The following is a 2,670-nucleotide window of genomic DNA, read 5'->3' as shown; positions in this document are numbered from 1 at the left end:
CTGTCTCTACTAAAAATACAAAAATTAGCCAGCATGGTTGGCATGCACCTGTAATCCCAGCTACTCCAGAGGCTGAGGCATGAGAACACTTGAACTCAGGAGGCAGAGGTTGCAGTGAGCCGAGATTGTGCCACTGTACTCCAGCCTGGGATGGGGCAGAGGGACGTGTCTCCGCGTTCAGGATTATCTTCGGATTATCAGCATAATCTTCAGATTAAAAGGGAACACCAAGTTCCAGGAAGGAAAACAAGAGGAGGGGCCACCCAGCTGAATCACGAAGAAATCTCTAGACTCTAAGAGTAGGGCAACCTCCTACGGCTTCCAGACCTAGACAGCCAGCAGACGTGTGCTGGCTTCCCACGAGCTCACCACCCCCGCTCAGTGACACTCCCAGGATGTCCAGAGTGTTGGTGGAAAGAGCAGGGCAGCCCGGAAAGTCCATACCCAGTGAGTCCAGGAACCATGCGGGAGAGCGAGAGAAGCAGTACAGCCGCAGAATGTGCACCGCTCAGCGGCTGCTCCTGGGAAATTCCCCTAGAAATGCCTTCCGTCCAAAGGAAAGGTATTCCTGGGGCTACTTTGTCTGCAAGTACGACAACAAATGACGGGCTAATCCCCAAGGCAAAAACAAACAAATAAGAATGTTGGGGAGAAGGAAACAGGCTGTAAGGAAAATCTTGAGAGACTCACGGTCAACTGGAGGCAGGAGTCCGGGGGGTGTACAACACCTAGAGCTGCCGGTCACACCGGGCACATCTGTGGGTCCCTGGTCACCCCAAGCTTCCGTTTGCCCAGTCACACAACGAATAAGGACAGCAGGAGCCAGACGGACACCAGGCAGTTGGATTCGTGAACTCACACTCTTAATTCTTATGCTGTCGGAGTTACCAAACTCACCCAAGGAAAGTAGGAAACCCAAATGTATCGATAACCATCAGGCACGTGGACCAGGTTACCAAAGGTCTGTATCTACGCCACAAAGAATAGCAAACCCGCTTGTTTTATAAGAGAATTAAATAGAACTTTCTATGAACAGACAATTCCCATCTATATTAAACTATTCCAGAACCTAAAGATGAAGGACCACTTCCCATTTTATTATTTATTTATATCTCTTTCTTTCTTTCTTTTTAAAGACTTTATTTTCTTAGAGTACTTCAGGTTCACAGCAAAATTAAGAGGATGGTCCAGAGATTTCCCATATACCCTCTGCTCCCACCCATATCCAGCGTCCTCCATAAAAAGATGACACAGTTTGGACACCTGACGGCATCAGAACCAAAGGCTAGAACGTTGCCGCCTGTGAATCTAAATACAAAAAAACCTAAGACGTTAGCAAATCAAGTCAAGTCAGGTATTTAAAGAATCAATTCCGGATGACCAAGAAGGGTTTATTTCAGGAATACAGAACGTTTACCATTCGGAAATCTGTGAAAGGAGGGACGGTGAGGGCATGCCGGGATGGGCACGGAGAGGGGTGTTTGCAATTCCAAGGCTGGGTTTCCTGAGCCGTCCCTGAGACGGTCCCTGGAGCCTGGCCCCAGTCTGAAGCCCAGCTACCACTGTCTGTGGCGCAGCCTTGGGAAAGTGGCTTCACCTGTCTAGCTCTCAGTTTCCACCTCTGCAAAGCACCTAAGGGGGTTCACAATAGGACGTGCTACATCGGTGCTGTGAGGGCTCAATGAGCTACTTCACTGGAAAGGCTTGGCCTTGCCTGGTCTATGGTCAACATGCGTGTCACCAAAAGAACAGGAGCCCACGACGGCAAGGAGCTGTTTTCTTCCCCAACTGGGTCTAGAACAGCTCCTGCCACTTCGTAGGTGCTCACTAAATATTTGTTGAAAGAGGGACTACAATGAAGAGACCAGAGAGAAACCAGCAGCTGAAGCCTTAGGGATACCGGGACCGTGCAGATCAAGCAGGTGGCCAGTGGGCACATGGCTCGGCAGGCCAAGGCCAGGACCGGATAGATGATGGACAGGGCGGTAAATACCAACAGCAAAGAGGCCAGTAACACTGGGCCGTGCCAGGTTGGATGCTGGAGGGCAGCAGGGCACAGATGGCAGCCTCTGCCAACCTTCTAACCCAGGCACATACTATGTAGGGGAGCAGTCATCGGTCACATTGCCCAACCACCACACAGTGCCAAGGGGCCCACCAGAAGCCAGCGCTGGAGCTGCCTGACCACAGGCTTCCAAATAACAAAGCTGCGGCCGAGTGAGCCTGGGCAGACAGAAAGACCACAAGACACAAGGACCAGGACCCTCTGCCAACTTCTCCCTGGGCCTCCCCTCCAGGGCTTTGCCCAGCCAGCCCCCACCCCAACGGAAGCCTCAAAGCCCTTAGCACAAGGGCACGATCTGGAAGGCTGGGCCAACATGGGTGCCTTCTCCCTACAGTGTCAGAGCACTCACCCCCCACTCAGGGGAGAGGAAGGAGAAAGTAAGGCCAGCCCCCCAGGGCAGCTGTGCCCAAGGAGCTCTCGCCCACACTGCGCCCACCCTGAGCTGTGTCTCAGGAGGGGCTGGCGGGAACCTCCCTTTTGTACCAATCCAACAGACCCAAGCGACCTCTGCATCCACAACAGCCTCACGGGCATTCTAAGTTCTTGCTACCCAGAAGTTGGTCCCCCGACCAGCAACAGCACCATTCCCCGGGAGCTTTCAGAGA

The 2,670-nt window shown here is 52.6% G+C and overlaps 1 protein-coding gene across 1 annotated transcript in view; it reads right to left on the bottom strand.

The window, feature by feature from the left end:
* TWIST2 (twist family bHLH transcription factor 2) overlaps nucleotides 1–2,670 on the bottom strand; it is a 72,697-nt gene that overhangs the window by 18,761 nt on the left and 51,266 nt on the right. The gene's annotated exons all lie outside the window — the stretch shown is intronic.

Source organism: Mandrillus leucophaeus, unplaced genomic scaffold, assembly GCF_000951045.1.
Source record: "Mandrillus leucophaeus isolate KB7577 unplaced genomic scaffold, Mleu.le_1.0 Scaffold21, whole genome shotgun sequence".
Classification (NCBI taxonomy): domain Eukaryota; kingdom Metazoa; phylum Chordata; class Mammalia; order Primates; family Cercopithecidae; genus Mandrillus; species Mandrillus leucophaeus.
This window is presented reverse-complemented; position numbering and strand designations above follow the sequence as displayed.